Source organism: Pelodiscus sinensis, chromosome 1 (genome assembly GCF_052426305.1).
Source record: "Pelodiscus sinensis isolate ZL-2025 chromosome 1, ASM5242630v1, whole genome shotgun sequence".
NCBI classification, from domain to species: Eukaryota; Metazoa; Chordata; order Testudines; family Trionychidae; genus Pelodiscus; species Pelodiscus sinensis.
The window spans coordinates 63143410-63168383 of NC_143052.1; the positions used below are offsets into that span (position 1 = coordinate 63143410).

The following is a 24974-nucleotide window of genomic DNA, read 5'->3' on the forward strand; positions in this document are numbered from 1 at the left end:
CCTCCATTACTTCCAACTGATGTGTTCCCAGCTTATAACTAAAATTCTTGTTAATAATTCCTAAATGCATAACATTACACTTCTCACTATTAAATTTCATCCTATTGCTATCACTCCAATTTACAAGATCATCCAGATCTTCCTGTATGATATCCCGATCCTTTTCTGAATTGGCAATAGCTCCCAACTTTGTGTCATCCGCAAATTTTATTAGGACACTTCCACTTTTGGTGCCAAGATCAGCAATAAAAAGATTAAATAAAATTGGCCCCAAAACTGATCCCTGAGGAACTCCGCTAGTAACCTTCCTCCAACCTGACAGTTCACCTTTCAATATGACCTGCTGTAGTCTCCCCTTTAACCTGTTGCTTATCCACCTCTCAACTTTCATATTAATCCCTATCTTTTCCAATTTAACCAGTAATTCCCCATGTGGTATGCTAATGTACAGGATACAGCTGCAGCTGTGCCAGAGCAAAATCCAGGGTAGTTTAGGCAGTCTAGACCAGTGGTCTCCAACCTTTTTAAGCACAAGATCACTTTTTGAATTTAAGTCAGTTCAGGATCTACCTCAAACCCAAATACCCTCCTGCCCTGCCCCTTCTCTGAGGCCCCACCCCCTCACTCTGTGAAGATGGGGTACAGGAGAGGGGGGAGGGGGACAGAGTGATGTCAGCGCCCTCCTGCCTCTGTTTCCTCTACCTTGCACAACAAGCGGGTGGCTCTGAGGCTCTGGGCAGGAGCAGCAGAAGAGTATGGGGAGGGGCAGTTGAAACCTGCACTTGATAGGATCCCCTGTCAGAGGCTCCAAGATCTACCAGTAGATCCTGATCTACTGGTTGGTGACCACTGGTCTAAACTGTTTCACTTACAGAACCTTAAGCAACTGTGTAGAGGAAGAGTGAAACTGATTTATCTGAGATTGGATTTACAGAGACCTTTGTAGCTCCTGAGGTTGAAATTGGCGAGGTTTTCATCAGGTTCATTCTAGTGGTGTTCCTAGCACACTTCTGTGAGTTTGGGGAAAGGAGCAAGTTGGAAGAAGCACACACTTTGAAGAGGCCAGGTGGACAGTGTGAGTACCCTCCAACCAACCAGAAAGGTAAGGTGCCCCAAAAATACAAAGATAAGAGAAACAACAACCCCTCATGAAGGGAGGGAATGTTAACCAAAAATCCTCAGATGAGAAAGGGGACCAAAAGATTTCTAGGAGAGGAGAAAAAATTATTAAAAAGCAAATTGGGGAAGAAGAGAGAATAAAAAATGCAGAATTTGTGTTTTTGAATCTTTTGTCTATTTGTGTCCTAGTTATAATTGTAATGGTAGCCATAAGAGTATCCAAAATAAAACTTATACATAGGGTGTTGTGATGTACCAGGTACAATACAGACTAATGAGTAGTTGTTACCCCTTCTCTGTAATCTGTGTTGCCCTTTACAATGTACCTCCAGCCTGGACTATTCACAGAACAGCCTCCAGCTGGTACATCATTCTCAGCTGTGCCTTAAGAATTCCATACCGTGATCCCAACAAGCAGTGGCCCCAGATTCCTCCTTTCCCCCATCCACATCCCCAGAAATGCATGTCCTCTACTGCCCAGCCCTCACCTGGACTGCACAAAAATACTAGGTCCATTATTTATTTGAGGGTCACAACTTGTTGCACCAAATGGAGTTACTCAGACACTTGAACTTGTACACAGTAAGGTTAGCTAAAAACAATAAAAGAATCTCTAAATAGAGATTTTAAGTGAGTACTGGTAATGAGATGTGAAATTCAGAAATGGTTACAAGAAAAATGTAGATCAAACACTTTCTGGAGCCTAAAATTAAAAACTAAAAAAATTCAAAGCAAAGTTTTCTCACCACCTGCTTTCAGTAGTCTTACTGATCAAATTTTCTGGGTCAAGGGACTTCTCTCCCAGAATCCATTGTCCTCTTCTTTTGTCTCTTCAGGCGCAGTGAATGCAATGGGCATGGAGAGAGAGGTGCTTTGGGCTGCTTATTCCTCCTTTTTATAGACTCTGTCCCCCTCTCAAAAAACCTTTTAGCCAGGGCCATCCTTAGGGGGCCCCAGAGCAACCCCTCTTCTGCCAGCCCCACCACCACTTTACCTCTTCCCTGCTTTGCCCCCTGGCTCTTCCCCCAAGCAATGGAGTGCAGGTAGCTGGGAGAGGGTGGCGTAGCAAAGCAGAGCAGGCTGCCTACCCACCCTGGATCCCACTTGGGGTATCTGCCTCAAATCATCCTGATCTTAGCTGAGACCCATCTTAAAAAGAGTTTGTGTAAGGATATTTCCTGCTGGGATTTTTCATCTCTTTAAACTTCCTTTGCTCTCTCTCCCTGCTTGATGACTCTGTTCACTGCTTATTTGCAAATTAAGGCAAGCATATATTCCTTCCTTTGCTGGGGCAGACCTGATTTCTGGCTGGGAAGGGCTGGGAAGGTTGGGACACGTGTTAATAACATCATGCAGGGGAATCTTAAAAGTTCACACACATTTTACTGGGACAATACTGACCAGCAAATTATGAGCTTTCAACTGATATTTTACAAGGCGTACTTTGTACAAAGATTATTACAGTGGTGTGTTGGGTGAGAAGACAGGGACGTATTCCATCACAGATGGGTTGTGGGCTCCTTCTGTAGTGACAGAAATTAAATTAAAGCACTGTTTAGTTTCTCGGATGATAGCCACCATGATCAACAGATGCAGCATCTTCCTTTTTCCAGCCAGAGTTCCCTGGACCAAAATAAATAAATAGATACATTTTAAAGAATCTGCTTTAGGTACTCTATAGCCAGTCAGTTTTAACCCCTCATTGGAAGGCTTTAAAAGCCACTAATCAGCAATGGTAGGATTTCATACACCCTCCCTGTAAGGAGCACACATGATGACAGTTTTTATCATTTTGCCTTAATCTCTCCTGTCATATTGCATTGTGGTGTATGTACACTGTGCATATCTCTAAAATATCAAATATAAGTCAAGGAATTCAGCTATGGTTCCACAGTAACTCTTAGTTAGCCCCATTATACACATACTTTGCCCTCTTATGAACTAGTGCTCAAAGTGAATACTAGTGGGGAAGTGATGGTATGATGCCATTTCTTTCAACTCTCAGTAGTGAGACAGATTGCAGCACTTGGTGTGAATTAGTGTGCAATATATGTGTGCTGTGGGAACCATAATTTTAAATTTTCCTAATTTTTATGGGATTAATATCTCAATCTTTATATGTATTCAAAAAAGGTAATGGAACAGTAGTAAGATATTTTTCTCTTATAGAACTTCTTACATTTTTCTTGGGATAAGGTTTTTTAATTCCCTGCACATTCTGTGTGTGTGGGGGGGGGGGGGGGGAAAGGTATGCACCCCGCTTTTACCCAGACTGAAGCACAAAGAGGTTAAGTGATTTCCCTGTGATCATGCAGTGAGTTAGTGCTTTAATGTGAAATACAACACTAGACCTCCTGGTTTCTAGTTTTTTGCTGTATTTATCATTCCTGGTTATAACTTATGAACAGCTTTGCGATTTGATTCATGATGTGTAGAGAGATGCTGAACTGAATCTAACTATTTTAGCAGTTGTTGAAGTATAATTTGTATAGGATTGCAGTAGAGACCGTGTAGTTTTCTGAAACTCTACTTAGTCCTTTTTAATTTTGAATACTTGTATGAATAAATACATTATTTTATTTTAACTGTTTTTCGGTTGTTAAGTCTAGGGTGATGCATTTTCTTAAAAACCGTGACAAATCACAGAAACATAGCAGTTCAGTGTAACATTTCTTCCAATGTAACACTATTTGCAATATAGTAAGTAGCAATCTGTTGGAGTTCAAGGATGATCATCTTCCATGAAATATTAGCCAGTTGTAACTGGTGGATCTGGAGGTGGCTAATAAGACTACCCTGGGATCTGCATATCTTATCACAGTTGGCGTAGATGTTTCCCAGTGGAAGGGACAGATCTGGATTGTTGAGTTAAGCTGCTTCTCCGTTTTAGTCAGTTGGGGGCTTAGGTTTCCCATAAGTTTATTTCAGTGATGCACTTCTTCATGTTGGCTTTGAGGTTGTCTTTGAAGTGCTTTTCTCTCTCTCTCATCATCTGTTGGCCTTAGCTCTGTTGTGAGAGCATAATCTTCAGGAATTGAGCATCTTCTTCTGGCATTTGAAGAATGTGGACCAGCCCAGTTGAGTTGGTAGCAGATGATCTCAGCTTCAGTGCTAGAGGTTTTGGCTTGGTACAGGACATTGATGTTGGTGCATTGGTCAGCCCACTTAATTTGAAAGATCTTGCAGAGGCACCATTGATGGTATGGTTCAAGAGCATCTACTCTATGTAATCCAGGTTTCAGCATGGTATAGGAGAGCAAGGATAATGATGACCTGGTACATAAGAAGCTTGTTTCTAAAGACATTTTCTAAAGCATACAGTAGCTGTAGTGGTATACAGGAAACTAAGTTAAATCTCCTCGTCAGTATTGGCTTTTTGTGGCAGATAACTGCTGAAGTGGGGGAAGTGCTCAGCCTCCTTCAAGGTCCTTGTGTTGATCTTGATTGCAGGAGTAGGATCCTGAAGGTGCTGGTCGAGCACTTTAGTTTTCTTGGTGTTGAATATGAGGCCTAGTTGGTTGAGTGTTGATTCTTGTGTTATGTGAAGGAGTAAACAACAGTTGGTTATTCACTTTTTTTACGCTCGTTTATAGACTTTTATGATATCCCCTCTTACTGTATCTTTTCCAAGAAAGTGTCATTTTTTGTAATATCTCCTGTGGGAGCTGGTCCATATCCTTAACAATTTTTGTTTCCCCTCTCTATGCCTTTGCCAATTCTAATTTCTAAGGGAATGTCTACACTGCAGTTAATTCGAAATAACAGCCGTTATTTCGAATTAACTTTAATAGTGTCTATACATGCAAACTGCTATTTCAAAATTAATTTGCAATAGTGGAGTGCTTAATTCGAATTTGGTAAACCTCATTCTACGAGGAGTAATGCCAAATTTGAAATAGCTATTTTGAATTAAGTGCTGTGTAAACACTTAATTCGAAATAGGGGGCCTCCAGCCCTTCCCAAGGAGCCCTGGTGGCCACTCTGGGCACAACCAGGAAAACTTACTCTCCTCTCCCCCAGCCCCAGAGCCATTAAAGTGGTAGACCCTGGCCACAGTGCCTGTGCCAGCTCCAAGCCTGCCAGCCCAGAGCCAGCAGTGGCCACCGGCTATAAATGGAGGTCTTATACTCTTATAATCCATTTTATAGTCCAGTGAATTCTTTTGATATCCTACAAAACTGATTCTATATTGATAACTGTTCGAGCTAAGAACTGCAAGGTATTTTTATCTGAAAAACTGCAAGTTTAATTTGACTTGCAAATATAATCTCTGTACTATTTCAGGAGCTGTCCTATTTTATTTTCTTATATTATTTCAAGGACTCAGAACAAATATGTTAGATGCTTCACAGAGGACACATACAGGAGAACTTTAGTAGTAGTATATATCTACATTTTTGATGTAGGGCCCCATTGTTCTTGGTTCTGTACAAATACAAAAAGAAACAATCCCTGTCCTGAAAACACAAGCAGATGGAGGACGTGGACTGCAGGATGTGGATGCAACATTATAAGCAAGTGAGTTTAGTGAAGAAGTGGAACAGCCAGAGGAACCGACAGCCTTGCCAAGCTCCTGGGAAAGGCGGGCGGGGAGGGGAGGGCACAGCTCTTGTGGAAGAGGTCACAGGTGTCAGTGCTGCCCAGAATGCAGCACTTGCCCTTTGCTCTTCTGTCATTAGGCCAGGGCACAGCGTTGTCAGTGACAGGTATTGGCATTCTCTCCTTTTTTCTCTCCCTTCTCTCTTTCTTTTTTAAATTGGGTCTAGAGGGTGGAATGAGTTTTATGGGATCTTTCGAAAAAGCCTGCCGTTTTCGAAAGAACTGCGTCTAGACCGCGGTTTTACTTTTGAAATGGTGCTTGTTCAAAAGAGCGCCATGATGCAGTTATGCAAATGAAGCATGGGATATTTAAATCCCCACTTCATTTGCACTTTCAAAGTGCCTCATTTACATCCCTCTGTTGACAGAGGGATGTAATCTAGATGTAGCCTTGAATGATGGACTTGATGGAAAAATGGAGGAATAACATATGTCAGGATAGAGGGGTGAGCAAGGACACAGGCTACAGAAATATAATTGTGGTTTCTCCATTTAGGCATGCAGAGTATAGATGGTTTAAAGTTGTATTTCATTTTAAATCTGGATTTTCTGTAGCAGTGAGTTCTTAGAAGTGATCTACAGAGTGATTGTGGAAGCCTGATGAGCAGATTTCATTGAGGCATTCTACACACTGGGGCAGTTTGAAAAAAGGCAGGCAGACCTTGGAGAGAAAGTCCCATCCTCATTAAATCTTCTATTGGCACAGCAGTGAGGGCGGGAAACATAGAAAGAGACCAAGTTAGGGGTTTATAAAATGTACTAAATTTAGAGCAGGACTGATAGTTGCCCTGTATGTCTTAACCAAAGAACAAATATTGTTTACATGCTTCTATAACCCACCACTTTATACAGTAAAACTCCAATAGTCCGGCATCCAGTAGTCCGGCACTCCTGATAGTCCGGCATCAAAATGGCAAGAGCCTAGTGAGTGAGCTTCGGCAAAAAAAGAGTCACAAGGTAACAGCGGCAGCAGCTGAACTGAGCAAAAAGGGTAAAAAAGGCTTAAAAAAAACTAAAACATTACAGTATACTGTATACAGTATGTACAATAAAAAGGGTTAAGAACACTTTATATACAGTGTATATAATGTATACAGTATATATATAACCTGCTTATAGTACTTCCTGATAGTCCGGCATATCTCATAATCTGGCACCACCTAAGTCCCATAGGTTCCGGAGTATCGGAAGTGTACTGTATATACTATGTAATTTTAAATACAAAAAGATTTGTGATTCCAGGCAATTTGGGGGCTTGTAGAACTTCTATAAGTACTCTGTGTTTTCTTTCAATGGAAAGTATATATATGGTTGTTCCGTATTATGCAACTTCAGCAGTTTCATTCACATGGTAAATCATTGCAACTCTTTAGTGATTATCATGTTCTACTGTGATAATGTTTTGGGACCAAAGGCAGAACACTTTAGAATTAGTCATTGCTGTTTCTTGAGACAATTTTCTTAGCTTTTTCTTTAAAAAGCCCTAAAATGTGTATAGAAAACAGTAGATTATATAGAAAGCAAACTTGGTGGGTAAAGCCTAATTCCAAACACAATATACTGTATGCATCTTTTTAAATTCACAAATGTCAAGATCTGCAAATTAATAGCCATTCTTGTATATGTCTTATCCATTTATTGTTTTATGTAATCAACCAGCTGTTTAAAATTGCCACCAGTGTCTAAATGATAGGTCACGTCTGCTTCCATCTGAATCGCTAAATATTTCATGTCAATGTTGCAAAAATGTATATGTATGCATGCAGGATAGGCTGCTTTTGCATCCTCTACTGGTTCTCCCTTCTCTATTGCATCAGGTATAAACTGTATTACTTTCAAAGCCCTTCCTCATCCTACCTACCATTTCAGTCAGTCCCTACCCTACCTATCATTTCTCACTCACTACTGAATGTCAAGGCTCACCTCCTACTGACCTATGATGCCAACTTCCACTGCCTACTTGTTACATTTTCCAACAAGCACTTTTGTGCTTCCTTGCATGCTGCTCCTCATGCTTGGAAGGAGCTTCCATAAACATCTGCAAAACTGCATAATTATTTACCTTCAGATCCTTCCTTAAAACTCTTTTGTTGTGATGCATACACACACAAAAATGGACAGAAATTAGGCTGTAATTATTTACCTTCAGATCCTTCCTTAAAACTCTTTTGTTGTGATGCATACACACACAAAAATGGACAGAAATTAGGCTGTTGGTGTGCTGAGGACGTTGTCTAGCATGACGACCACCTCTGCCTCATTGTTTCCTTGTATTCCCCATCTGTTGCTTCTTGTCTGAAGCTTAGATGGTAAGCAGGAACTGTTTTTGTTCCGTTTGCATAGTGCCTACCACAGTGGGGTCCTGGTCCATAACTGGGGCTCCTAGGTGCTATACTATGGTAAATAATAAAAACAGTGTCTATTTTTTTAAAATTATGTAAATGGGAGTATACACTTCTAGTATAATCCTTATACTGTTGTGGCAGAAAGTGCTGATGGGTTTGCACGTTAGAGGTTTGTAACAAGGAGCACTTAGTGGGACATTACTGAAAGCATCTAATTCAGGACGAACTGCTTAGAGACAAGGCTGCCACAGCCTGAGACTGGGCTCTTCTATGAGGCACACTAAACCAGTCAAAAAGAGAACTTATGTCTCTCTACACTGGCTAACAAGCAGTTCTCAGTCGTTCCAGTTCCTCTGTATCAACACCAGTAGTACTCCTTGTATGGATGAGTGATGTGAAGAACTAGTCGACTAGTTGACTCTCCAATAAGCAAATGCTTATCACATAGTCAACCGGCTAGTTGACTAGTCACTTCCCCTCATCCCTTGCTACCTCTATCAGAAAGAAGCAGGAAGTGGGGGGGAAGAGAAAGGTGTTGCCGGCACAAAGGGATACTTCAAAGCGGAAGCACCGTATGTAGCCTAGGGCCAGCTGAGTTGTCCCCAGGCTGCACACGGCGTTTCAAAGCGGCAGCACCCCATGGAGCCTGGGATGAGCTGGGCTCCCCCGCTGACCATGGGCTCCATGTGACGCTGCTGCTTTGAAACGCTGCATGGAACCTGCCACTGGGCTCCCTGCGGCATTTCAAAGCAGAAGCGCCACATGGAGCCCTGGGTCAGTGGGGGAGTCCCCAGCTGACACCGGGCTCCAAGCAGCACTTTCGCCTTTGAAGTGTAGAAACAGCCATAGGGGTGTTGCTACACTTCAAAGAAGGAGGCGCCCTATCGACTAATCGAATAGTCGATGCAAAATGCATCGACTATTTGATTAGTCACTCGCAATTTAACATCCCTAGTATGGATGAGTGGTTATGAAAACCAGTCTCATCCAATAAAAGGTTCTTCCAATCCCAAAGAACAAGCCATATAACCAGCTCCAAGGCCAAGGGCAGGAGCAGCATGACAGTAGGGGGGAGGGGCAACTGAAGTTCCAGTGCTTGATAGCTTGCTGACCAAACTGGTCAGGATCACCTGTCATAGCTCCAAGATCTACCGGTAGATCCTGATCTACTGGTTAGTGACCACTGCCCTAACACAAAGCTAATTCTTTCCAGCAGCCGCACATCACACCTCAGACCCAGGAACCTACCCCTGCAATAAATCCTGTTGCCGGGATCCAGGTTTCTGGATCTTGGGTAGTAGATAAAATACTGCTGGTCAGAGATTTTGGTTTATGTTTGTATAGATTTGGTCTCAGGTTGTAGCAGGGAGTTTCATGAGGAAACGGTGTAGTTTCTTTTGGTATTCCTCAGTGGGATCAGAGGAAAGAGGCCTGTAGAACGTGGTGTTGGTGAGCTGCCGGGAAGCTTCTTATTTGTAATCTATCCTGTTTGTGATGACTACCTCCTTTGTCAGCCTCTTTAATTATAATAGTGATAGAAATGTAGCTGTGTTAGACTGGCGTAGCTGAAACAAAAAACAGGACTATATAGCACTTTAAAGACTAACAAGATGGTTTATTAGGTGATGAGCTTTCGTGGGCCAGACCCACTTCCTCAGATCAAATAGTGGAAGAAAATTGTCACAACCATATATACCAAAGGATGCACTTGAAAAAAATTAACACACATGAAAAGGACAAATCACATTTCAGAACAGAAGTGGGATTGGGGGGAGGGGAAAGGTAAATGTCTGTGAGTTAATGATATTAGAGGTGATAATTGGGGAAGCTATCTTTGTAATGGGTAAGATAATTAATGTATTTGTTTAAGCTTAGGTGTAAAGTGTCGAATTTAAGCATGAATGACAGTTCAGAGGATTCCCTTTCAAGTGTGGTCTTAAGAGGTCTTTGAAGCAGGGTGCAGGTAATCAAGGCGTTGAGACAATGTCCTTTCTGGTTGAAATGGCAAGAAAATGTTTTTTCTTTGTGATCCTGTCTAATATCTGTTTTGTGGGCATTGATTGGTGAAGTGTCTGAGACGTTTGTCCAATGTACATAGCAGATGGACACTTTCGGCACATGATAGCATAAATTATATTTCTGGATGAGCAGGAATATGTGTTCTTGATCTTATAACTCACTTGGCTAGGTCCAATAATGGTATCAGCAGAGTGAATATGTGGACAAAGCTGGCAACAGGGTTTGTTGCAAGGGAAGGTACCAGGGTTGATATTAGTGTGCTATGTCCTGTGGTTGTTGGTAAGAATCATCTTGAGGTTAGGTGGTTGTCTATAGGAGACTATGGTTCTGCCTCTTAGAGTTTAGTATCCTGTTCCAGTATAGGCTGTAGTTTATTGATAATGTGTTGGACAGGTTTAAGTTGGGGGCTGTAGGTGATGACAAGTGGTGTTCTATTGTTGGTTTTCTTGGGTGTGTCTTGAAGTAGATGGTTTCTAGGTATTCGTCTGGCTCTTTCAATTTGCTTTTTTATTTCTCTGGGTGGGTAGTTGAGGTTTATAAATGCTTGGTCGAGATCCTGATTTCTGGTCTCTGTCAGTGGGATTAGAGCAGATGCGGTTGTATCAAAGGGCTTGGCTATAGATGATGGATCGTATAGTGTGTTCTGGATTGGAGCTGGAGGCATGTAGGTAACTGTATGAGTCAGTGGGTTTTCTGTAGAGTGGTGTCTAATTTTCCATTGCTGATTTGTACTGTGGTGTCCAGGAAATGGATCTCTCGTGTAGAATGGTCCAGGCTGAGATTGATGGTGGGGTGTAGGTTGTTAAAATCCCTGTGGAATGTCTCCAGTGTTTCTCTACCAAGCATGGCTGAGGTTATATGTCATGTGATGTTGTTTGTTCACTATGTCAGCTTGTGCATATTTGCGGAAGCAGTCAATGTAGAAGTCCAGACTCTCATTATGACCATTAGGAGGGGTCCACATAGAGGTCTTCCAGCCCACTCAATTAGCCTCACTAGCACCTCCACTACTCTTGCCAGGTACATTTCTTTTTCTGTTATGATTCTGGTAGTCCCCCTTTTTTCTCCACTCAGGCTCATCTGATGAAGTGGGGTTTTGCCCATCAAAGCTCATGATACTATATCACTTTTGTTAGTCTCTAAGCTGCCACAGGACTACTCGTTGTTTTTAAAGTTACAGACTAACACGGCTACCTCTGTGAGACTATTAATTACATAACTTTACTGAAAGGTTATGGTGGTAAGTGGCTTTGATAGTTTTTAAAAGAGCCTGGTAGAATTTCCACGTAAGGAGAGTGCCTGAGAAAGAAACTAGCAATTATGATCCTTTTAACCTGAAATGCTTTGTAATAGCTGAGGTATTAAAAATAAATTTAAGAAGAAACTTAATGATTCTCAAATGATGCTCTCTACTAAAGTAATTGATGAACTAATGGAGAAGTCATTATAGTATTTTATATATCATAAACTATGTCCAAATAATAAGCTTTTTTTGCTAAATTTGAAATGGTGGTGATTTTTGGCTATAACATGCTGCAGGAGAACCTGATTTGTGAGCCACTGTGTTACCTGTCTCTCTTCAGCAAGCATGAGTTTTTCTGGCAGTTAGTGTATGTGTCAGCTTCCATCCACCCCAGTCTGTCTGTCTCACCAGCAAATTCTTCAAGACTCTCCTAGCTCAAGCCTTATCTAGCAGGTAACAGACAGTAAATTCCAGACCCTCAGTTCCTCAAAGATGTTTCTCTGCAGTGCACAGCCCCTACCACTGTGCATTCACAGAAAATATTATTTGTTGGTCTATTAAGGAGTCAATACATCACAGTTAGTTTAACTGAAATCAATACATCCTTTCCCTGAGAGATAGCACTGAATTTGTTCATAGTAAAAGTAAATAAGTTTATTAACAAAAGAGCATGGACGAAGTGATACCAAGCAAAAGAAAGAAAGGTAGTGATGGTTACAAGCAAGTAAAAGTGAAAACACATATCTAAAAATCTAAAAGTTAATTTAGCAAGTTCTAGTCTTTGCTCAAGATGGTTTCTCTCACTCTAAGTCTCCTCTCCAGCTTTTTGCTGGCAATCTTAGGTTGGACCCGTAAGAGAAATCAAAATGCATGGTTTCATTGTCTCCTCAGGTGAAAGATAAAGATGGAGTCTTTCTTGTTCTTTAGATATAAAGAGATGTCTTAGTCTTGTAAGTCATGAAAGCACCCTGGAAAGTCAGTCTCCTGTGTGTCTGGGAAGCAGGAGCCATATTAATTTTCTGTCTCTTGAGTTCATGCTCAGAAAAACTCCTGCTGGGTTAGTCCAATAGCTTTGTTTATGGCTAATATGTCAGTTGACATAAACCCACTTTCCTTTGTCTAAGGCAGACCTGTTTATCACCTTTGCCTAGGCTGGGATGTCTAGTCTTAAAAATGTTTTAGTAGTATCATAGGTGGTGGGTATAATAGGCTCAGCCTCTCATGGCGTTGCTGCAGCCACGGACACTCTAGTTGCAGGGTTTGGCAGGGGAAGTTAGTTTTTGCTTTATTATGCCCCACGCAGGTCCCAGGGTAGCTGGGAGGCAGTATGTGCTATTCAGCTTCCTGGGTTCATCAGTACTCTCGCTGGACTCAAGAGAATTACTGATGAACCCAGGAAGCTGAGTAGCACATACTGTTTCAGCTGCCGCAAAACATGCCTGTGACACAGCAAAATCTTCTTTGGGATGAGAGTAAGAAGCCTTTCCCAGGGTGGCCAGGAGTTGGGAAAGGGAGGTATGGCTGTGGCTGGCCCGGGTAGTTGCAGAGGTAAGCTGGAGGTCTCAGGACTCTAGCTGTGGGGGTGGGGGAGCTGAAGGGTAGAGCCAGGACTATGGCTGTGAGGGGGCAGAACGGGTGGAGATGGGGTCTAGCTTCCTGGTAGTGGGGTTAAAAGAAAATAATTGTGTTGTAGACTCAGGTACTGAATGAAACTATATACAGGCAGTCCCCGGGTTACGTACAAGATAGGGACTGTAGGTTTGTTCTAAAGTTGAATCTGTATGTAAGTCGGAACTGGCGTCCAGATTCAGACACTGCTGAAACTGACTGCCAGTTCTGACTTACATACAGAATCAACTTAAGAACCCCAGGCATCCCCAAGTCAGCTGTTGCTGAAACTGATCAGCAGCTGATTCCAGGAAGCCCGGGGCAGAGCAACTCTGCCTGGGGCTTCCTGTAGTCAGCGCTGGTCAGTTTCAGCAGAAGCTGACTTGGGGACGCCTGGGGCAGAGCAGCTGGGGTGCTGCTGGGTTGCTCCAGTAGCGCCGCTCCTGGGTGCTACTGGACCAACCTAGCAGCACCCCATCTGCTCTGCCCCAGGCGTCCTGATTCAGCCACTGCTGAAACTGACCAGCAGCGGCTGAATCAGGACCTGGGGCAGAGCAGCTGGGGTGCTGCCGGGTTGGTCCAGTAGTGCCCAGAGCGGGCGCTGCAGGACCAATCGGCAGCGCCCCAGCTGCTCTGCCCCAGAGTCCAAAACAAAAGCCTGGTCTGCTGGGGGGGGGGGGGGGGAGCACACTAGCTGCCCCTCCTCCCCAGCAGACCAGGGACACGGGGAGCAGAGCCTCTGAGGCTTTGCTCTGGCAAAGCCTCAGAGGCGAGGGACCCCGCCGCAGCTGCGGCTTCAGTCCGGGAGCCTGTGGTCTGCTGGGGACCCGACGTAAGTCGGATCCGCGTAAGTCGGGGACTGCCTGTATATAATATGTATATTATGTTATAGTCTCAGGTATTGAATGAAATTACATAGTGCTGGTTTCTGATATATAACGTTGTGTTGTGGTGCCTCTAGGAAAACCAGCTTCTGTATTGGAGTGCATGTCCATTTAACATATTAAGATGTCCCAAATTTAAAATAAATTATTTTCTCTCACTATATATATAAAAAAATTTCCTGTGGGATGACAGAGCGATGTCATCACGTCACTCTGCAGCCACAAGAGCCAGGCCTCACCCACTCCCAGCCTGGCCCTCCCCAGGACAGTGCTGTAGCCCTGGCCCAGTCCTCCCTTCCCCAGTGGCCGTAGGGAGTGCTGTAGCTGCCATGGTCTCGGCCCAGCCCTCCCTGGCAGCCAGGGTGGGGTGAGGGGCAGTGCAGAGAGACCAGTCTGGCACAGCCTTGGCCCTACCCAGAAGCCTTGGGGGAGGGGGGAAGAGGGGAGACTGCCTACTCCCAGAGAGAGGGAGGTTGGGGGTTACCTAGTGATTACTTGTTAGCAATTTCCAAAGGCATCATGATATAGCAGTTGGAACTGATTCTGAATAGAGGGTGTCCTGTTGTGTATTAGGACAGTCTTGGCTCTGCTGCAGCTCTTTGGGAGATGCTAAATCCAGGCACAAGTTTGGCTCTGGCAGCCTCCAGGATCTGAGAATAGAAAGGTTGTGTGACTCCATCTGTGTTCTCAGCCATGCTGAGCATTATTGGGATACATTTGGGGAGCTGGTCCTATCATTATATATATTTTTTCATTCTGTTTGTCTTCTTTCAATTCTGTCTTCTCTCACTTGTCCTGCAGCGCTTCATAAAAGGGATCCTGAAAAGTGACTGACTGCTTTATTGATGCATAATGTATTAAAATAAAGCATCTGCATTGGCAGCTCTGCACATAGCTGAGCCAAATAAGGATATCTGCACATGCTCACCGAGTTGTAAGTTAGCTTCTGCAGTAACCCATCACATACTCATTAGTTTTAGGCAGAAGCAACACAAGCAGGCAAGAGTATTCTTTCAAAGCAGTGTACTTCCTCTAGACTTGAACTTAAGTTCTATTTAGGTCCCAGTGATGTTTGGTAAAAGTTGGGTTACTCCCTTAGGCTCCTTTGAAAATCCCAGCCCTAGTCATTGATGAAAGTAAATCCTCAGTCAGCACAATGGGGCAGAGATCCCAAATGCGAATGAGATATAATAATACACTAACTTGCTGAAGAGTTTAGTTTTCCAGAGTACACTGAGTACAGCAGAAGGCAGCAGTGCCAACAGTCTAGTACAGAATTTAGGACTGAGAACAATAAACTCTTGAGTGTTAATCTCAGCTCTGCTCTGCTCTGATCTGGCAGATCACTTAATATCTGTGTCTGTTTACTACTTCTAAAATGGAGAGGCAAATGCTAATTCACAGGATTGTGTCAAACCTTGTGGCAGTCCTTGTCACAATAGACAAGTGGCAAGAATGGGACCTCACTAGTTTTCTAACTAGCCATTTAGAAACATTTTTATGAGTGGTAGTTAAAAGTATGAAATTTGATTACATATAATTCTTTACTGTGATTTATTATACAACACATTTTATTCCACACATCACCGTTTCACATGCATACTGCGTACCACTCTTTAGACAAACAGCATATACATATGGAGGATGAAGAAGATGGGACACTGCAATTTAGAATAGAATCACAATACACTTAAAAACTAAATAATACACTGATTTAGTCTTCACTCATGGGGCAAAATTTCAGAATTCATGTTTTTTCTCAAGTTAAAATACGAAGTAATTTCTGAAAAACAGGGTAGAAATTCCATCTTTAATCAGTGGACAAAATGGTAGGCTTGCAAGCCAGCCAGTAGGAATTATTAAATTAAAAATGTGCTTTCAGGATACTTGCATCATATCCTGTGAGCACCATAAGCAATTTAATCTTTGTTGCACTATGAAAGCCTGTCCTGGAATGGAAAAGATTAGGGATATTTTTCAAGATGTTGAAAGGATTGCAATTAAAAAAAAAAAAGTCTGTTGTAGTTATAAATTGACTGCCATAAAAGGAATGGGTTGTATGTTGGCACACTGCCAAGTTCGGGAAAACAAAAATATAACAGAACTCTATTTTGGTGCATCAGGTTTGAGATGACTGGGAGCAGATAGAGGAATAATCCTGACTGACCCAATATTTCTTAATTCTGGAGAAGACCTACCAGTTGTATGATAGGGCAATAGTAATCTGGAAATGAAGCAGTTTCAGGCCCTGACCTGCTTAACCATGGATCTTTTCTCCTCCTGGGATTATGGAACTACTACACACTTGATTGATTCTCCTCCAGACTTCACAATGGCACCTTTGGAGTCTACCTCGGTAGCACCATGACCTCCTCCTCCTATGATTGAAATGTGTCTTCTTTCCTCAGCACTATGAAACCTCCCTCCCCTACATCAAACCCCTTCTCAAAGCTCACTTTTCCCCACAGTCCCTTACACGATGATCTTCTTTTTGTTTTGTGTGTGTGTAAGAGGAATTAAAAAAAATAGATCCTCAAAGGTTAGGAACTGATGTGATGTGCATCATAATTACCCATGTAGCCCTATACCCTTATTCTAAAACTCTTCCCTAGTGCAGACTAGGGATGTAAAATCCTGATGAATTAGTTAAGCGGTTGAACATTAGGTCAACCCAACATTTAACTGGTTAACTGACTAAAGCAGTCTGGCTGGAGCAGCCCCCAGCTTGTGGGTCCTCCACCCCCATGCTGGGGCTACCTCCCAGCTCTCATCCCCCACTTTGAGGCTGCCACTGGCTTTGCCAGCTCCCAGCCCTCGCTGGAGCAGCCCCTATCTCTGGGGTGCCCAGGCCCACCATGGACAGGGTCTGCTCCGGACGAGTATCCTCTTCCTCTTGTATTCACTTCCCTGTTGCTTTGTCCATTTTCTCCCAGTGCAGGCTAGTAGTCACCTGGTCGTCATCTCCCCCACCTCATTGGACTTACTGGCTGACACCCTCTTCCCTGGACAGCCCTCTGTTGCTAGTGGTATAGTTCTATCTCACAATGACTCTGGTCCATGAGTGCAGTGGTCTGTTTCCTTTCTTTTTTTTTTAGCAGCAGTCTCTACTAGCGGCAGCTAGATTAGCTCCAGTTCCTTCTTTCCATCCCTTTTTTCAGCTCTTCAGGCAAAAGCCTTCACTACAGGTTGAAACAAGGAAGAGAATCCAGCCTAACATATATAGCAGGGGTGGCCAAACTCACCAACATACAATAATGTACAGAAATGTGAGTGCCTAGGACATGCATAATCTGCCCTGTAGTGCAGTGCCTCCTGGAAAGCAGAGTGAAAGTCCTGAGACCCTCTTCTCTATTGGACAGGAGCCCCTAGGCCCACAACTTGCTGCAGGGTAAAAGCCCTAAGGGCCTCCCCCTTCTGGTGGAGAATAGGAAAGAACATTGGAGGGGGAGGGGGGCTGTAATTTAACTGTAATGATCTGTAATTTAACTGTAAAAGAGCTGCATGAGCTCATGAGCTGTGATTTGACAATGCCTAATATATTCCCTAAGCCCTCCTTGAATCACTAGCAAGTGATATGTGGTCCACAGTTTGGGAACTGGCAATGTAGACTGTAAAGTTCTTTGGAGGAGTGCAGTGTCTTAGCTATGACAGAGGTAAGTAACAAAATTGAGGAATCAGTGCAGTGGCTAATCTCCCTGAAGGCAGGAAACATAGGAATAATTGTAAAAGAGGAATGATAATGCGCTTTTATTTTCTATTTTTATTAGGGGTCTAGAATCCAAAGGAGTCAGTTTAAAATAAACTTCCTCTTACCCTTCCTACATCATTTTTCATTTGTTCCTGGGGTACATTTATATTTCTTTTGTCATACCAACAATTCAGAAAGCTGACCTTTGGATTACACAGACAGATACTATTAAAGTGAACAACTTAGCAAACAAGAATATCAGAATCAGATGGTAAAGGGTCATGAACTCCCCATCCCTTACAGCTGTTACCAGAAAGAAGCTTTAACTGAATTCAGTAACTAAATACGCATTTTGTGTAAATTTCTGCCCTCCTCAAATCAAATCTAATTATCCTATTACACAGAGAAATTGCTTACATCAAAACTAGAATTGTTATCTAGGTAGCTAGAAAGGAAATATACAGATACCTCACAGAACTGGAGTCTGACACCTTTGGTTACACTGAATATTTTCTTACTTTACTAGAGCCATTGAAATCAGTAAAATTACACAAGAAATGAGGAGCTACTCAATATGAGTAAAAGTTTTAGAATCTGGGTGGTATTTAATATTTTAATGAACTTAGTCAACTGCAAAGACTGTATAAGACTATACAACAGGGGTAGCAAACTTAGCAAACTTTTTTTGGATTGGGGGTAGCTGACTTACAGAAAAATCAGTCAGGGGCCGCAAACAAATGAGAAGCAAAAAAACAAAAAAAACCCACTCAAACCCTTACCGACTCCCTAAATTCCCCTTGCACACCTAGGCTGTGTCCAGACTCAGGGGTTTTTTCGGGAAAAGTAGCCTTTTCCCGAAAAAACTTCCCCTGCGTCCAGACTCAAGCCGCGTTCTTTCGAAATAATTTCGAAAGAACGCGGCTTTTCTTTCGATGGCGGTAAACCTCGTTTCACGAGGAAGAACGCCTTCTTTCGAAAGTTCCTCTTTCGAAAGAAGGCGTTCTTCAATGTAAATAGGGCTTCCTCGAAAGAGAGCATCCAGACTCGCTGGGTGCTCTCTTTCGAAAAAGCGGATTGCTCTTTCGAAAGATCCGCCTGCAGTCTAGACACGATCTTTCGAAAGAGGCTCTTTTGAAAGATGCTTTCGAAAGAGCCTCTTTCGAAAGAAGCCTGCAGTCTAGACATAGCCCTAGGGGGGCCCAGTCTAGATTTTGTGAGCTCCAGCCCTGAGGTAAGGGAAGGGCGGCAGGGGGGCTGAGCACCAGTACAGGTTCCCTAATGCTAAGGGGGAGCCCTGAGCCTTGGGGGCTGGATCCAGGCAGCAGCACGGCGTGGCAATTGGCTTCTTAGGACTGGGGCTGGTAGCATATGCGTATCCGTGACCATTAACCGATAAACCCAGGCTTATTGGTTTAACTGTTTCCACGGTTATACGTACACATCCTTAGCCTCAGGACCGTTCCTACCCTTTCCGGCAGCGAGCCCAGGTTCACACACAATACCATATACAGTACTAGTTCATTTTGTATATATGGGCAGGGCTCGACAAATTAGTCAATCTACTCACTTGGGGCGAGTAGATTTTAAGATGGCATGGTGCCGCAGCGCAGTCTGCACATGCGCAGCATGCCAAACTGCATGGCTGGGGGCTCGCCACCGCTTATCAAGCCCTGTATATGGGGATAAATCAGGCCTCTGTTGGGATTGGTGGAAGAAGGTGAAGGGGACATAGAACATGAAAAAGGAAAGGTAAAGGGAGAGTTGCAAAAACTGGAACATGTAGAAAGAGCTACTGCCTTCATATAGCTCATATATTATGAGTGCTAAATTTTAACAGGCCTCGTGCATAGGTGACTGAATGAGGGGAAGGGTCAGGAGAGGAGATTAAGGCTACATTTAAGAGTTAGGACATCATTATGCTTCGCTCACAATGAAAAAATAATCTCTTCCCCAAGAATTTACAATTTAATCTTTGTACAATTAAAGAATAAAGCTTAAAATGAAAAAGTAACAGGAAAGAAACTGTCTGCAGTCATGAAGGTTAGAGCTTTTTTTTTTTTTTTTTTTAATGAGTATTGAGAATCTTGCATAATCACAGGATTCCAGGAGCTGTGACTTTCAGAAAAACACCTAACATGGCAGGACACACAAAGTAATTACAGTATTGACAGCTCAGGTGATTATGTTTTGGGCTTCGAGACTCATGACTTTTTACTGGTAGCTCCAGCTCTGTTAGGGATGTAAGCGACTAATCACTCCTCTTCCCCCTCTCCCTTCCCGCCCCTTGCTGCATCTATCAGAGAGAGGCAGCAAAGGGGGAGCAGGAGTCAGTGCTAGGGGGAGCTAGCTTAAAAGCCAATTCCCCCCAGCAGTGTTGGAGGGGGCAAGACAGGGGTGCAGCGGGGAACTGGCGGCACATCCGCCTTTGAAATGCAGCAAGAGTGGGGTTTCAAAAGCAGAAGTGCCGCAGGAACAGAGGGCCAGCAGGGTACTCAAGCAGTCCCCCTGGCCCCGCACTCCCTGCTTTTGACATGTACAAGAGCCTCAGAGGGGGCTTTTGTACATTTCAAAAGTAAAGTGCACATGGGGAGCACGGGGCCTGTGGGGGACTCAAGCAGTCCCCCTCTTGCTCCGCGCTTTGCTTTTGAAATGTACAAAAGCCCCCTCTGGGATCTATGGGGCTCTTGCTACATTTCAAAGGCGGAGGTGCCCTTATCGACTAATCGAATAGTCAATACAAATTGTATCAACTAGTCGATTAGTTGATTAATCTAAATTTAAGATCCTTACTCCCAGTGGCATATGTAAGTCTCAGTTTTCTTGTTTTTTAAAAAAAAATATTTTTCTAGTCCTCATATTGACGGAGCTAACCGCTTCTAAAACAAACGACTCACCTATACTCTAATGACTCAAAATCCAGAAGGCAAGTTAAAAGAGAACTCCTGCCTTGTTGTTAACAATTCTCAGATTTTTAAGCCATATTCATGAATCTGGGGACCTGACTCATGATTTTTGAAAATTTTGAATTGACCATATTGAAATTGTAAGAGTTGATGCCGCCTTAATGTCACCTTTTATATCAATATCCTAAAAGTAAGGTTTCCTGAAGCTATTGTTTAGGTTTATAATAGAAACGAAAGGCTTCCACCTAAACAAAATCACCTAAAGAGTTAGTAAGGCCTTGCAGGAGCTAGTGGACTTTGTGATTTACTGTATTCAGGCCCATATGCAGGGGATGTGCGAAGGGTGCGAATGCACTCCTCCTCCCCCCATGATCCTTCATGGTCTACCATGGTGCTGATTCTGGATGACCTAGGGAAGGCAGGGGCTGAGCATTGCCCCAGCCTCTCTCCCCCATGCTCTGACTGGCCGGGGGAAGTCAGGGAAGTATGCTGCCCGAGTCTCCCTCTCCCGTGCCCTTGCCAGCTGGGGGAAAGCAGGGAGGCCCACTGCCCCAGCCTCCCTCCCCTGTGCTCTGGTCGGTCGGGGAAGGCTGGGGATGCTTCCTCCCTTCCTCACCCAGGAGCGAGACAGGGAGTGGGGCTGGGTCATGGGGGACAGGGCTGGGTTACAGCCTGGGAGCAGCCACCAGCTTTCCCCCCGCCCCCAGAAATTCCAGCGTATGCGCCTGGTATTTGCATCATTAACAAGATTACACATAGTCACCATGTTTGGAGATTTATCGAAACACTGCTTAAATATTAAGAGGGGGATTACCACCCCTGCTCTGGCCCCTTTGCACCAGATTAAAGGGTTCCTAAAATCCTGGTTCCAGCTGGGAGAGAAGTCTTGGTGTAAGGGATGTGTTGAGCGCATAGCTGGGGCGGGAGGCGTCTGTCAGGGCTGCAGCTGTAGCACACAGAACCACAGAGATTCTGCACAGTGCTGAAGTCCATAAGGCAGAGTGGAGAAGATGCTATAACTTCAAAGTAGCTCCCCTGGGCTGCCTGCATTATGCTGGGAGTCTCTTCAAGCTCCAGAACAGTCCAGGACTGAGAGGGTGCAAAGGTGGCTTAAAATCATTTTACTCACCTGTCCCTGGGCTAAGCACTCTGTGACGCACCCTTGGGAGAAGTGGTTCTTATCCAGAGGTATGTGTACCCTTGGGGGTACGAGAGGTCTTCTGGGGGGGAAAAATCAACTCTTCTAGACATTTGCCTACTTTTACAACAAGCTGCCTAAAAAGCTCAAGCAAAGTCAGTACAAACTAAAATTACATACAGACAAAATGAAAAAGCCATCAGTTTTTCAATAATCATGTGCTGTGACACTTTTTTATATTTTTATGTCTTTTTTTTTTTTGGTAAGCAAATGTTTTTTAAATGAGGTGAAATGTGGGGTACGCAAGACATATCATATTCCTGAAAGGAGCACAGTGGATCTGCAAAGGATGAGAACCACTGTTCTGGAGGCACAGCATAACATTTTCCCCCGAGAATAGTAATTGTCGTTGAAGGTACTGAAACAGTGATTTCCTCCTATGTTCCTTGTAGTGGCCTGACTGTAGTTCCTATTTTAGAACTCCAGGTTGTCTGATTCTGTACCCTTCTGTGGAAGTCTATGGCAAAGTGGAAACAGGATCAAGAGCTGTAACTGTTATCTGTATATGTTACCACTATCAGAGGCAGGTTAAGGTTTCGTGGGATCCTGGACCAGAGCAAGTGGGGGTCCCCCTCCTCTTCCCTTCTGCCTGTAATCCCACTCCCATTCCACCCCTTTTTCCCCTTTCACAAGATGCCTACCCCATTCCACACACAGTCCCACTGTCTCTCCCTTTTCCACTGTGGCCCTACGAACTTGCTCCTTTCTGCCCTGCCCCTTCCCACTGCAGCCCGGAGACCTGGCAGCCATGGGGAGTGAGAGTTTCTCCTGCCCTGTGGCCACAGCACGGAGCTAGAACTCTTCCAGTTACAGGGCCATTGGTGTAGTTCGACTGCTGCATTTGTGGGGGCAAAGCATGCCCGTGAACACCCACATACACACTGAAGCCAGTCCCCTTGGTTTGCTGGCTCTCTCTGTCCCTGTTTACAGTAGTACCTGTACTACTGCTGCTTAGGAGGCACAGGCGGTAAAAGGGAGGAGCCCCAGCTGCTGCCCAGCGAGCACCACATGCTGGGCTCTGGCTTTTCCCTCCTTCTCATCTATTCCCATATGGTCTTCTCTTCCCCAGCCCCTCTCCCTTTCTCTCCTCTTCTCCTCATCCTCCCCTTACTCTGCTCTGCTCCACCCTCCCTGTGCGCACTCAGGGTCATAGAGGAAATGGATGGGCACCAGAATCCAGGAGTCAGTGTCCAGCTGTTGAGGCAGGACCTGGAGCAGACAGGGTAGTAGTGGTGGTGTGGGGGACAGCTGCTCTCCATGTGCTGAAACATTCCAGGGAGTCAGATTGAAGCACTGGGGCACCCATTTTCTAGGCTCTCCCTAATTGGCTGGGGCCCCTGGATACAAGCTCTGTCAGCCCAGTGCGTCATCCTCCACTGAACACTATTCCCCTGTCAAACTATACACATTCTTACCCTTTCTTCGAAATAAGGGGGCAGAATTGTACAGCAGCTTCCTAGACATTTATATTGCATTAACATATGCTACAAATTCCATACCTTTTGACTGTATCCTTCTTCCCCCCCACTCTCCTTCACACCTCATTTGTCAGCTTAAATTGTAAACTCTGTGTGTCAGGGACTGTGTCCACACAACACCTCGTGCAGGGGAGCCGTGGTGCTGCTTCTGGCTTCTGGGGAGTGCTTTGACACAAGTAATAGAAATTAAACTTCAAACAAGAGAAGACAGACTTCTGCTGTTGTATTTTTTAATGAATGTTAGTTCAGTTTTATTGAGATTTGTAGAGTTACAGCCTTACATCCTTTATGGATACCTGGAACTAAATAGTAGTAATTTGGTGAACACAGAAATACTTGGCTTCTTCATGAAATCAGGATCTAGTTCAAAATCTTTTGGGTTTTTAAATAGTTTTTCAACAGCGTATGCTGTAGGGAGTTGCAGGCCGGTTTACTTGTAACAGAGGGGGGAAATAATTTGTGCTGCAGTGGTAAACAGCTTCAGATTGTTAAGAAACAAATCTATGAAGCAAGCAGATGAAAGGCACAACAGGAAAAATGAAACATGAGATAAATATAAAGAGTGGAGGCTAACATTTCTCGCTTTTCCCCCTGCTAAACAAATATCCCAACTCCTCTGTCCTCCAGTGGGTCATGTCCATATAAAGAATAGTGAACAGAGCACAGAAAGTGAAAAAACACAAATGATGCTCTTTTAGAAAGTGTTAAATTGACCATTTCTCTTTTTCTATCTTCTATTTCCCTGTGCTACAATGTCAGAGGATATTGTGTTACTAACAGGCTGCTAAGGAAGATATCTGTAAATCACATATCAGACATGGGAGAAAAAAATTGTTGTCTGACACCAACTTCTCCAAAATAGCTGAGAGTTTTCTCAGCAGATTACTTTAAATAAATTTAGACTACAATGTTGTGAATTTTTTATGAGCCAAGTCTATCTAAAAGAAAAGAGGAAACAAAATTTCCATTGAATTTAGTAGCAGTTTTGCCTGAGGAATAAGCACAGGACTGGGATTTGAATGATGTAAATGCAGATATTAGGAACTAGATATGAGTCTTATCCTTTAAATTACAATTTGTATTGTGGTAGCTTGTCCTGAGGAGTTCAAAAAACTAAAGGCTGATATGCAATAAGTTTTTATAGAAGCCAGTTGACTTTGTTGACAAGTTCTGCATGCAAATCAGTGGCATCTTAGGGCCCTAAGGATTGTATCTGTTAAATAGGAGTACATTTGCAGAATAAATTATTCTGAGATACCAATCCATGATTAAATGGAGAATGCTTTGCCAACAGTTCCCTTTGTGACAATGGGGGCTCCAGAGAGCACACCCCTGTGGCAGTAGGGCCCGGGAAGACAGGTGATCTCTCAGACATGTAATAAAATCCTGATTTATTTACACTTGAAATCACTACAGCAATGGTGTTCTCCTTTTCACTCCCTCCCTCCCGCTCCCAAATTCACTCATGAAAGTCAAAGGAAGCATTTCAGACTTTGTGCTCAAGCTTGGCAAATATTAAAAATTTCACCTTGCCTGTGTGACTGTGCCATGTAATAGATACAATTGCTGTATAGGGGCATAAAATCATTGACTGAGAGCAAGCCATTCCCTTTGTCCATATTGCTGTATTAAGTTTTTTTAACACTTTCAGAGTCCATTATCTAACCGTAGCAATCCAGCTATATCTTTGCTAGCTGAACGATTTTTTCCTTAAAGAGCTTTTTGCAAGAATAACCACTAGATGGTGCTCTCCTCTTTAGATAATAACAAAAGCAGTATTAACTATAAGGCATGCAGTAAGAAGCGAATGGAGGAGACCCCCCTATGCTTGGGGGCAACCAGCTTTTTAATTGTAGAATACATCTTTGTTCTTTGCCTGACCTGCAGAGT

The 24974-nt window shown here is 43.5% G+C and overlaps 1 protein-coding gene across 5 annotated transcripts in view; it reads left to right on the forward strand.

Moving 5' to 3' along the window:
- The window catches only part of MSRB3 (methionine sulfoxide reductase B3), a 130758-nt gene that overhangs the window by 7272 nt on the left and 98512 nt on the right, over window positions 1-24974 (forward strand). The gene's annotated exons all lie outside the window — the stretch shown is intronic.